This window comes from Sphaeramia orbicularis, chromosome 5, assembly GCF_902148855.1.
Source record: "Sphaeramia orbicularis chromosome 5, fSphaOr1.1, whole genome shotgun sequence".
Taxonomy (NCBI): domain Eukaryota; kingdom Metazoa; phylum Chordata; class Actinopteri; order Kurtiformes; family Apogonidae; genus Sphaeramia; species Sphaeramia orbicularis.
This window is the reverse complement of record NC_043961.1, coordinates 12,771,672-12,784,364: the sequence shown is the minus strand read 5'-3', so window position 1 is coordinate 12,784,364 and position 12,693 is coordinate 12,771,672. Positions and strand designations below refer to the sequence as shown.

General features: G+C 37.5%; 1 long non-coding RNA gene across 3 annotated transcripts in view; it reads left to right on the top strand.

Annotated features, from left to right (window-relative positions):
• The window catches only part of LOC115420227 (uncharacterized), a 203,926-nt gene that overhangs the window by 124,342 nt on the left and 66,891 nt on the right, over positions 1-12,693 (top strand). The window contains exon 2 of one of the 3 annotated variants that reach the window (XR_003935520.1): positions 10,972-11,015. The exons of the other annotated variants lie outside the window; for them this stretch is intronic. This is a non-coding gene — a long non-coding RNA (uncharacterized LOC115420227). The remainder of the gene's footprint in view (positions 1-10,971; positions 11,016-12,693) is intronic. 3 annotated transcript variants of the gene reach the window in all.

The following is a 12,693-nucleotide window of genomic DNA, read 5'->3' as shown; positions in this document are numbered from 1 at the left end:
GCCTATGACGTATTTATTGTTGGATAATATTACATTGTCAGAGTTGATAATTTTGTACAGAAATGAATCAAAACCATCGTACGGGCCTGTGAAATATTTGTGAGTGTGTCTCCAGTGTTAAAGTTATAGTACATGTCCAGATGAAATACTCTTAATGAGGTGATGGAGTACAAAAAAAGCACCAGAAACCCTTTTAAATTAAGGTCTGTTGCAGGTTTTTTTTTTTTTTTTTGCAGATGTTGCTTCTGTTTTGAGTGTAGTTCCCCCACCTGACGAACTCGGTGTCTGTAAACTTCCTATTGACAGAGTCTGAGCCGTAGGGGACATGCTGTACTTAAAAAAAAAAAAAAAAAAAAAAAACAATCTTGTTTGTCATTTGGCGTGCTTATAGAGATAGCGTCAAAACTCTGTTTCCTGTGGTTTCCTGTGGAGAACTGTGGTGTCTCTGTGTGCAGCAATTTACAAGTGCACGTGAACGCCGTCTGCACTAAAAGCCAGTGCACACACACAGACACATACTGGGGCTTTTAATGCTTTGTGTGTTGTCATCATACGCTGGGTGGATCCTTAAGGGAGTGGCCAGAGTGTGGTCATCGCACATGGCTGATGGACATTTACTGCACGGATGATTTAGTGCATCACCTGGTGGACACTGTTAAGAATTAGCACAGCGTTATGGGAAGGATATACAGTGACACTGATAATATATGTGTGTTTTTAAGTTCCTAGTCCGCGTTTATGGCCTCAGATAAAACAATGCAGGACTGAAGCAGGTCCAGAGGAGTGTTACACAACAGTTTCATCAGGATTTCCGCTTAACCTTTAGATGCATAAGTGGGTCAGAAATGACCCGGTGAGGTGGTTTTCTTGCAATAGCTTTGCAGTGAAAAGTTGTTTTTATTTCATAATGCAGGTATTCCTTAAAAAGCATGTAATTGATGTCACGCCATTAAAATTTTTAACATACCTTTTATGGATTTTAGGAAATTGTAGTTTTTGTATTAATACCCCAAGCTCCCATATGTGGGTCAAAATGACCCACTTTCATTTTCAATGGAATTTCATCTGAACCTACATTGAAGCACAGTAAACCAAAGGACTCGCTCGCTCACTCACTCACTCACTCACTCACTCACTCACTCACTCACTCACTCACTCACTTTCTAGCGGGGTTTCCAAAATACAGTTTTCCTCAAAATAAAAGCGATATTTCTACAATTTCGACAAAGTATAATTGCTACTTGTAGGTGTTTCCATTGAAGAGTGTTTGGCTTCTGATGTGTGATTTTAGTAGAGTCCCATTTACCCATCTTGCAATATGTTTTTGTTCTCGCGGGGTGGGGGGTGGTGGTGGTGGTGGTGGTGGGGTCAGTACATACCTCAAAATTTCACTCTGCAGGTGCGCCTGATTGTTCCAAGGCAAAGTCCTTATTTATGGCAGCAGCCACGCATAATGAATTTCTGGTAGAGAATTGTACATAATTCACCAACGAGTTGTGGATCCAGAATTTCTGAATGACCCAGACAACAGTTACTGAACTGTTTTGTTATTGAACCTCTTGTGGCACCGGACTTGTCATGCCCGTGACTAGTGAAAATGCATAAAATGTGTTTCCATTACACTTTTGCGCAATACTTTTATATCGAAACACCTCAAAAACTGCCTCATGAGAGCGTAAAAAAACTTTTTTTGCGATCTTTGACAGTTTTTGCGACATTTCTGTGGTTCCATTGCTAGTTTTCTATTGTGCAGTTTACATTTTGCACATTTCTGAGGGTAATGGAAATCCAGCTACTCACTCACTCACTCACTCAAAATGGATGTTGACATTGTTTTATTGCTGTTATATACTATATACAAAATGTGCTTTTCAAATTTTCCAAATATTTTTTAAAAAATTTCAAAAAAGGATTGTTGAAAAATTCAAAATAGAAAACATCTCAAACATGAAATCATTATTTTGTGGACCAGAATATAACACAAATGATAATTTTTCACATGACAAAATACATTTTTTTGTCATTTAAGGGTTAAAGTGTTGAAATAAGCGTTCACCTTTGCCAGGACATCGACACTCTTCCCTTCGCTCCCACTCTTTTGCGTCTCTTTGACCTGTATCTGACAGCCATTAGCATCTTTCCACTTGTTTATCTGCTCTGTCTGTGGGTTAGAGGTAGGTCTATAAGGCAGACAATGAACTCTGTTAGATTTAAAGCGGCTTGTTGTAAAGTTTTAAGCGTTCCTCTCATTTCGGCCAGTTTTTGTTTGCCAGTGAAAGACCTCTGCTCTGTTACATGCCAGTGAGCAGTATTTTTGCTGTGGCAGTGCAGCCTTATCTGAGCTTGAGGTCTGTACTTTAATGGGCTTTATTGATCTAAACAACATCAGGGGTTGCGGTGATGTTATTAAGGCAGAGATAACTTCTGTGTAATTCCACTCCAACAATATATTAGCCTTTTATTGGTCTAAATAACTTTGCCTTTTAGACAGTAATGCACCAGTAAGTCACAGCAGCTCTTCATGTCGGCAGGATCTTAATAAAGCATTTCCTCTGGACATCCTGCTGCGGAGAGAGTGAAAAACGACAGGTTAAAAGGCATGCTGGGAAGTTTCCATGCCATCACTGTAAATGATCTCTTTTGAATACATAAATAAAGTCAGATGAGAGATGTGAACGGGAAGGAATGGGGGAGGACGGTTGAAGTTTGTACACATGTGTTAAACCGCTTCACATGAACATTGAGTGAAGATCCAAAAAAAGATGAGCAAGAATATTTTCAGTGCAAAACATAAGCATGTGTATGGCTGAAACATTTAATAGGATGATTAGTTTGGGTCAGTGTTGTGTGTGGTAGGGGGTTTTAAGCATTAATAACTTGTCATGTGCAATTTGAGGTAATTTTAACTTATATAACAACATAATATGGAATAAAATATTAGAAAAAAAAGCCAAATTTAATGTAAGGGATAAATGTAGAAGTTGCTTCCACTTGATGATTTGATAAGTTTTTATTGGTTGTTCATTACTTTGACTTGGTTTTTCCCTTCAACCACTATGTAGTTTATATATATGTTTATTTTTAATAACTGTATAGTAGTATTTTGTCATTATTTATCTATATAACTTAGCACTTTACATTAGATTCTTGTCCTGAGCCTAAATGCAACAAAATTTCATTCTGTATACACTTTGTGCACACTTCAATGACAGCAAAGTTTGTCTAAGTCTATAATAAAGTTGAAATAAGTTCAATTTAGATAAGGTTTTATGCATTTTTTTTTACTCCAAACTGTTGCTATTTATAAATGACTTAAAAAATCCCAAAGTGACAAAAATGTGTGGTTATAAATACTCTCTAAATGTAGTTGTTTCCATAAATAAAAAAACATGTTAGTCACAATGAGATGAAGATGATGTAAAAGACGCAAGAAGAAGGCAAAAAATGGAATAAAAGATGGAATGAGCGTGACAAAAGACGAAGCAAAAACCATGAAAGATACAAAAAGATGTAAATCACAGAAGATTTTTTTAAAAATTATGTAAAATAGAAAACGATACAAAAATTCTGCAGATGAAAATGACAAAGGTGCAGTGAAACACAAATAACAAATAAACAAGACGTAAATAACACGAAAATTATGTTCACAATGTCAATAATGATATTAAACCTGTTAAAAATTGGAATGAAACATGGAACAGGATGAAAACAATATAAAAGATGTGAAATGACATGAAAGATGTAAGAAGAAAATTATGTAAAAGACAAAACAGGACTGAAACGAGATAAAACAAGATGAAAATTTCAGTATAAACAGTGTTTTGGCAGCAGAAAAGTCAGACATTTGTGTTTGTCGTCAACATTAAGCCAGTGTTTGAAGTGATAGAAGTTCCAATATTCCATCAAATTCACTTAATGCATTAATTCAACATGGATTTGACACTAAAAATTAGCCAATTCATGTCAGATTTTTCTAAATTTGGGTCCTGCGGAGGCATAAAATAGATTTTTTTCAGGTTTAAATGAAAAAAGTTTGGCAACCACTGCTTTAATGTTGTGTAAAATAAAATTAAGATAAAACGCAGATGCACTGTCTGCTACTAGGGGTCTCTCAATCAAAACGATAATGAAATACGTAGTAATAGATCATATTGTCTTTATCACCATTACTTAAGTAGAGATCATGTTTATGGACAAGGTAGTGTATTAAAGTTTTAGTTCCAGTGCGTTCATGTATCATTTCAACCTAATGAAACATCCACAAGTAACATTAAATGCTAACATTTGTGTTACTGTTCACATTGATATTTAATGCTTAACATAAGTAAAGTACAGATGATGCCATTGACAGACGACGGAATTAAACATTTACATTAAAAAGTTTGTAAAAGTCAACAAAATACATACCACAATCCATGTAATTTGTAGAATTTTTAATCTGGAAATGCCTCATATTATGATTTTAATTGGAAAATAAGTATTTCGGTGCACCAACAGGGATGTAATGCAGTCAAACAGGATGAAATTAATTGTGGTTTCAGAGAATAGTTTCTTATTTTTGATTTAATATATACTGTCTGTTGCATTGAGTGACTGCTTCCTAATGAACAATTGCAATGTTTCTTTGGTTTCAAGGGCAGCATATATCTAATATTTATATGAAACACGGAGCCCATTTATCTGAAAGTGCATTTTGAAGGGGCGGTGGGGGGGTGGGGGTGGGATTCATAATTTGCAGCTATTTAAAGCCTTGGTTTTGGTAATGAATTATTTTGTCATCTCGTCTGTGATGAGATTCATCTTTAATAACTGTAACAATTATTTTATTAAAAAGAGAAGCCATGCATTATGGCTATCTCGCCAAGGTCTCAAGCTGGAAGGAATTCTCATTAAGAGCATTATATTACCCCGGTGCGCTTTCAGTTGGATGTCCCGCTGAAATTACATTAGGTGTCAACAATGTTTGTGTTAAAAGTAAGCAGTCATATTTACCGAGGCTAGCTTTTTCATTTGCCGACTGACACTGGGAGATGTATTAAAAAAGATACTAATGCTGAGAATCTGATTAAGTCACTTAAAGAGAAACCGCTTTAAAATGTTGACTTTTAATATAAGCCGAGCACCGTTCTGTCATCAGTGTGGACATAAATCTTTATCCAGACACGAGGAACTTGTGATTGTTTCAGATTATTTTTGTGATTTATTTAGTTGCGAATGAATTTGGCGCTCGGTCCAAATGTGTAAAATCCGTTCCAAATTCAAAGCATCAGATTGTTTGTGTTGTGATTGATTTATCTGGTGTCTTTTCATCTACATCCTGTGTTTTTCTGATGGCTAGCGTGGTGCGCGGCATTGTGTTTTCTTAATGGTTTCAGGCCCAGGGTTGCCGCTAATGACATGGTTGTAATTGTTTGTCAGTGTGATAATGTGTGATTTCCTATTTCCATGTGAAGTTGGACATTTGATGAAGGAGGGATCTTGTCAGGAAGACAAAGTGCTGTCATTTGTCACCAGCTAAATGAGCTTCTCTCCAGACATCCTCTTGGATTTCAATGGCAATATTATATTCACTGATCCTTTTAGGGTGATACCAATTCCACATTAGGTGTCGCATTGTGTACAGGGCAATAAAGCTAATCTCCTTCCTGCTCGCTTCCACACACGGCTGCAGATGTGAGAGAAAAAAATCAGACGAAAATATTTTTTTGAGCGAAACTAGTCTTTTGGTGACGGCTCTGAAACAGAGATTCAGTTTTAACCAACAGGGAGGTACAAGTTTCATATTGTCACTGGGCTTTATGTTGTGTTGTGTGCTGACATAAAGGAATCTGTTAACTGTATTTCACAGAAAGACAGAAGTGAAATTACCGAGTTTGGTAATCTGTTATTCTTAGTGTTTGAGAGGAGTCATCACTTCCTTAAACTTCAGATTTTTAACAGAAACTATTTCATCACCTTTAGAGGAAACACTGTCAGTTCATGTGAATGTATACAATGGATTTAGACTTTTCTGATAGACCTTTATTGTCAGTCAGTTGTATTTGCTGTTGATGTTCATTGTGATAAATCTATGAGGCGCATAATTACAGTAAATGAAGGACATCATTGAGTGATTTCCCTCCTACTTTTCAAAGTCTTTCATGTAGTTGCCCCTGAACAGGGCTTCTGTTTCTGATTAGACACATCCCATATTGTGGGGTTGGGAGCAAATTCTTCCTAGTTAACAATCTAATGAGCTAAACAAGCCAAACAAAGGCGAGGTGCAGTGAATGGGTCTCCAGAGGAAGCTACTTATTGTCACAATTGCCCCTCTGTCTTTTCTTTCCACTCTATATCGATTCATGTCTTCATTGGTTATGCTCTGACCGCTTTCGCACACATGGGTGGTGTAATCAGCTAAATGTAGCCTCTGCTTTCTTATTATTACCTGGGTGCTTAACACTGATATTTTTTCTTCAAGGACAAATGGTGTAGGAGAAGGCAGATCCCGTGTGAAGTCCCTGAGCTCTCACCGAGTGGCAGATCCCTTTTCAGCGCCAGCTGTTCGCTCAGATACACCAGGCCGTGCTGAAATTCTCTTAATATAATTCTGGGGGCTCAGGAGAATAGTGCAAAACAAGCGTGCCAGCGAGGAGAACGTTGAATTTTTCATCAGTGGGCCTCAACTCGCTGAGTTAGTGGGCAGCGCTCTCATTCATGAGCAGATGTTCAGTGCAGTTACACTCTGCAGTTAATGTGAACTTACTGGCCTCTCTGCCATTGGCTGCAAGGACGTTGGCAGCGACCTGGCATCTGAGAATTACTCCCAGTAAAAGGCGCAGGCCTGGAAAGCATAGGCTTGGCCTTTTTTAGCCACTTCCCAGCCCAGGAGCTGGATCCTAGACAGGGGAAGGCACTGACAGCCCATCCGTCTTCAGGCCGACAGTGATGAAACACTTGCCACTGTTTGCTTTGGGAATAGCAGTGAAATTCCTGCAGATAATTTCCACAAGTTTTTCATACATTTTTAATGAGCAGCCAAACATGATTCGACCCCAAATGGCAAATAGAATTTAAGGTAGAGTTAAATATGAAGTGTATGTTACTTAAAGTTAGCGTCCCCTGGTGTTAGTTTCAAACAATCATCTATGCAGAGGAATTATCCAGTGCTTGAAAGAGGAAATTCATATAAAAGGCACCTGTGAGGGGTAACAGTTTGGGCCTGGTAGGTTTATGGCTGAAAGCAGCTGGTGCTGTGGCTGGCCTGGTGGGCTGTTTCCTCTCCTCAGACTGGTGCTTCAGACATCTGCATGGCCAAGCTGCTCAGCCTGGGTTTGATGTGGCTATACAGATCTGGTCAGGAAAAGGCTATTTGATGTGAAATGCCATTAACTGGTCAGAGTGTGTACTGTACATGGCATCGAGTTTAGCCGGCGACATGCCAATCATTCTGGGTGTGTGTGTGTGTGTGAAAGTCATCACAGTAAAGCTGCGCATATGGGACTTAAACAGTGGAAATGACAAGCTCTTGTTTCCTCTGCACGTCTCATTTTCACTTTCTAATTGGTCGTTTTCAGGTTGGCTTTATGAGAGCAAAACTAATTAGTGTTTCTAAATTCAGCAGAAAAAAGGCAGTCAGCTTGATTGTTCTGGTTTCCTCTCCTGTGTCAAGCACTCAACAATAAAATAAGGCTCTAATCACTCTCAAATTGCTCGTATTTTAAACCCTAGCGCTGAATGTCACTCCTGGCCTCCTGGCATTTTGTTTGGCATGATCAGGGAACAGTGGTTGCCCTCTCGCCTGTGTGCTCTCTTTGTGATTCGTGGGAAGTTTGGACTCGGGGTGGTGGAAAAAAAACAATGCGTTGTGTTTTAGGTGGGGTTGTTTCTGCTTTGATTGGGAACGTCCTGCTGACAGGAGCAGCCTAGCAAGTTTACAGTAGCTGTGACATTGCTGTTACCTTTATTCAAAGAGCTCCAGCTGCAGCGAGCCCTCAGGAAGCCCAGCGCCGGCCCACATGGGCGGCAGGCGGCCCACAGAGAGCACAACCAGCCCTGTTTGAGTTGGCAAACGCTCCCCTCTCGGGGAACTTTTGCTGCCTCTGCAGAAAGGCCAGTGGCGACGGCTCTGATGGAGCGGCGGTGATTCTAGGGGCAGGATGGGCTTTTTCCACCTCTCCTCTCTTTCAGGAAACACATTTTGCTGTCTCTTCCCTCTGTGTTTGCAAACGGAGGGAAGGAGTTGAGGCGAAGGGGCAGCGGGGCAGGGGGCTGGATGACAGAGCCCGTCTGTCTCACATGGTTGACTGCTGAAAAGTGTTGATTTGAGAAGCGCAGTTTAACACCATGAACGAGGTGTTTTTTTAGGGTTTCTCTGAAGTCACACATTTATATTATAATCCATATCAGTAAACACAGGGGTTTGATTCCAAAGCCTTAGAAAAATGCTGCTGAAAATGGGAAAAGCCTGTGAAATATCATGTACTGAGTTGTAGACTTATGCTGCCTTCACGTGCTATGGGAATTATGGTAAATACTAGTTACAAACTCGAAAATTGCACTGGAATGCCCCTTAACATTGTATTTTCCACCACAGAACTGGGAAAAAAATTAATATGCAAGCTGTTGAGATGAACTAACCTTTGACCTTTTCAACATGGATGAGGGATTCATTGCGAATGATAAACAATGCTTTTATTTTTGTTCTACTGCTGTTAGCTGACGAGTTTGGGCATTTATAGTGTATACAATTTGCGAAAGAAGCTGCTGTAGCAGATGAAGTAACACATCCAAAACTGTTTCACCCAAGTAGCAGGCCACCAAAACTGTGCATCAACCATTTTTCATTTTGTCATGACAACAAAAGCACTTGAACACAACACACTCTTCATTTCAAATTCACAAGTGGAACAAGTGGATCATCTTTCCGATAGCATGTGAAGGCAGCATTATTCCATGTATACATGTAGCTGGATATCTGGAAAAAGCAATATTTTCTCATGCGTTTTTTTGTCTTTCATTAATTTGAAAACTTACTGAAAATTATCATTTCTGAAAACTCCGTCCAAACTGATGGTTTTTGAAAACTCAATTTATGTGCTTGTGTCTGTTTTAGGTCCTGAACATTACAGTATGTGACAAAAAAAATGCATCAACGTCATGTGTGCGACTTTTGTTTATCCTATCTCTAACCCCATGATGTTGCTTTACGATGTATTAATGCAGGTTCAGGTGGATGAAAACTTTTCTGAAAAGAGTCTGGTGTATATGATTTTATTATTGAAAACGGAGATGTAGAAATATCACTTTGAATGGCACTGGAATGAAAGTTTTATTTATTAGAAGTCTGTTTTATTTGTGTTCTCTTTTAAAACTTGAAAGCTTTTGCCTGCTGGTCAGACTTTTAGTTTAGTTTTAAATATATGGACCTGTTTTATTGATCTGAAACAACTGTATAATGTTCTTCAGCACATCTGTCATGTTCAACCTCTGACAGAAAATGAATCATATTTAAATCAAAAATAACCTTCTGATGTCTTCACAACTTACTTATAAGCAATGGAAAATTTAAGCTTTGACAAAAATAGTGATTTGATTTATATCATGATACATATCTATCGAAAATAATATCGTGATATGATTTTTGTTGTGCCTGGAACCACTTGTTATCCTCTGATTTTACTGGTCCTGTCCACTTTTCCAGCATATTGAGTAATGGAAAATTCGAGTTTGACAAAAATAGTGATTTGATTTATATCGTGATACATATCGATATTGTCTGATATGAAAAAATTAAATATTGTGATATGATTTTTTTCCATATCGGCCAGCCTTAGTTAATCCTTGACACCCCCCCCGCCCCCCCCAATTCTATAACCTTACATAGAGCGCCCACAGATCCTTAAAAAGTCATAAAATTCCCTAAAATCCCTAAATCTGACACTCAGAGCTCTTAAAAATCCCACGGACACAGTAAATGAACCAGAGGGGATGCAAATGGAAATGTAACGTTAATGGACTGAAACATGGTAAAGACTGAACACAATAACTATGAATTATTCATGTGAATGGAAGGTCTCAAATTTGACCAAAGACGTCTTAAAAAATATCCTAAGAAGTCATAAATTTGGCTTCATCAAACCTGCAGGTTGTCTTTTATAAACACTGAACTGTATTAGTGGTTCTTGATAGAGGTTATGCTATGCTAGTCAGTATTATGTATTTCAAACTTGAATAAATAGAAAAACAACTTGAAGAAATAGGAAAAAAACTGCCTCAGCTGTATTTGAAAGACTGTACTTTTAATCCATGCGTGTATTCAAGACCACTGCTTATTTTTCCATGATATTGAACAGTAATTTTCTACTCTTGGCATTTTTTTTTAATCATTTACAATCAGCTGGGTGGTTGTTAACATATTTTATGTGGTGTATTTATTACTTGACACAGACTTTAGATAAAATTAAAAAAAGAGAAGCATTTTCTGTGTGCTGTAAACCTTCACTATTTTTATTTTCGCAACACCACCAGTGGGATTCAGTCTTCAGAAGCCAGTAATTAAAAAGTGCTTGAACTAAGGTTAGGGAGGAGCACTGTTTAAATGCAATTAGAGCAGTGCTCAAATTAATTTGGATTCGGTTACAGTTTTTGGAATGTTTCATTATTTGTTTAATCATGGGAGTTCTCATTTGAGATGCTAAATATGTATCCACACATATTTAAAGTGGGGACACTGGGAAAACTGTTTAATTCTGCTTTAATGAATAACAATCTGAAAGTGACCTGTTTTGTGTCCTCTTGAAGTGTACACACAAACACACACGACAACCAGCAAGTAGCATGAAGCGACTGTGGTGTTACCGTTTAATGAGGTCATTGTGGAAAAGTGTGTATATTTACTTTTTGTTAGTCACCATTGTGTTTTAAATAATTTCCACTGTTTCTCTTTATTTCCCTGCCTGCTCTGCTTGTGTTTGCTGCTCGTCCGTCCAGTCAGGAGATTCCAGTGGTGACATCCTGCAGAGCCTGAGATCAGAGTAAGTACGACTTCTACTGCACATCAGCACGCAGTAACACAACAGCTGAGGGTTAAAACGGTCATTTTGTAACCTTAGGAAACGCCTTAGAACTTGTTTTAGTTCAGGTTCCACATTCAGCCCAATATGAGCTAAAGTATGACGGACCAGTAAAAGAATAGCGCATTTTAACCTATAAATAATAATCCAATTTATTCTCTTTTAGTGTGAAAAAAGTAAAATTAATGAAAATGTGAATAACCTGAAATATCCTAAGAAAAATGAATGATATTTACTAATATAAAAATACAACTCCAGATGTTTTGCTTTGTTTTCATGTAAAAATTACAAGTGCAACTTCAACAATATTATGCCTCATCTTATACACATGTGCATTACAACTTACACATCACAGTGGATCTACGAATACACAAAACATTTAGTAACAGGCAGAATATTCTTAAAATTGTACTTATTTTTCCTAAGACATTTAGAATTGTTCATCGTTTTAGATTATTTGCCTTTTTTATTTCTTGGTTCACATATTTATTCATGTAGCAATTCACCATTCATCTGAAAATTACAAATGAATCTCACAGCGATACGTCCATCACTCCTCAGACAATACAAATAAAGATGATTGGTCCTCCTTCAGCAATACCAAATATGTACTGTTTTACAATACACAATTAAGAAGTAAACTCCCTAGAACAGGAATGCTGGGTTCAGATTATTTGCCTTTTTTTAATGAAAGGATAGTTTGTAAATACAAACAATTTCACCATGTAGTTTGACTTTTTTACATTAAAACAAAGAGAAAACTTTATAGCTGTCATCATTTATAGGTTATTACCCCGCCCTCAAAGGGGAGGCAAGGGGTATTGGTATTGTTTTTGGTTCGGTTTGTTTCTTTGTTTGTTAGCACTCTAGCAGCAAAACTATTGGTTGAATTCATACCTCATTTGGTTTATAGATTGCCAGTGACCCAGAATAAATCTGATTACACTTTGGGAAAAGTAGGTCAAAGTTCAAATTTTCTATGAATTTTTTAAAAACTTTTTTTCTCCCATTTACTTATAATGGGTCAAATTCCACACGTCTATAAAAAAGTTCAGTTTACTGCAAACTTGGCACATATATAGAGGCAATTGATACAGTTGCGGAAAAAATTATTAGACCATCAAAAGTCATCAAAAACAATGGTTATGCAATCAAGTACTAACTCCTGTGTGTGTCATGTGACTAAAACAGACAGAAAAGAAAACATGGAATGTCTAAAGCACTGTTTTTGTCAGTACAATGCCATAGATATTGATGTAAGAACTGAAGTGATTTTGGTTATTATCAAGAAAACATGGAAAATGGTTAGATATCAGCTCTGGAATTAAACTTTTATGAGCTTTTTTTGGTGTTATCATTATATTTGTCCAAACTAATGTACCTTTAGTTGTAGCAGGCATTAAATGAACAAGAAATTGAAGGAAACACGGGGTGATCTAATAATTTTTTCCGCGACTGTGATGCCAAAATAAGCTACAATACATGCGAGGGGTGGGGTTTGTTGTGTCTGGCACCACTTGTTATGCTGTCATTTTACTGCTCCCATCCACTTTTCCATCATATTTAGCTGTAGGTAATAGTGACCCCTTGATTGTTAATATGTCAGTCTAATTTTTGCATTTCACTAATTCATCCCGCA